We start from the raw sequence: 348 nt of genomic DNA, 5'->3' as shown, positions 1-348 counted from the left end.
GCAGCAGCGTGGCCAGAGCACGGTGCTGGAGGCCCATGCAGACTGGAGGTAGGAACCTTGCCTCTTTGGTGGAATATTCCAGCAAATGGGAGGTTGCTCAACATTAATAATGTAAAATAAGTTTCAAGCAGCAAAGCCAAATGGTGTGGTTTGCATGCAAGCATGCATGTTGCTGGGGGCTGGAGCAGGGTCAAGGAATGTAGCAGCAGATTCCACCCATCTTTGGGGCAGGAAGGGATGTGGGAAACAGTGAGACCCTGACTCATGTTTTCACAGCTAGAAATGTGTGTCTCACCAATATCCATGAATCTGGCTTGGAAAGGTGCTGCAGGCTTGAGCAGCACGAGG

The sequence above is a fragment of the Nestor notabilis genome, unplaced genomic scaffold (genome assembly GCF_000696875.1).
Source record: "Nestor notabilis isolate BGI_N333 unplaced genomic scaffold, ASM69687v1 scaffold8386, whole genome shotgun sequence".
NCBI lineage: Eukaryota > Metazoa > Chordata > Aves > Psittaciformes > Psittacidae > Nestor > Nestor notabilis.
The sequence above is the reverse complement of the archived record's forward strand: the minus strand, read 5'-3'. Positions refer to the sequence as shown.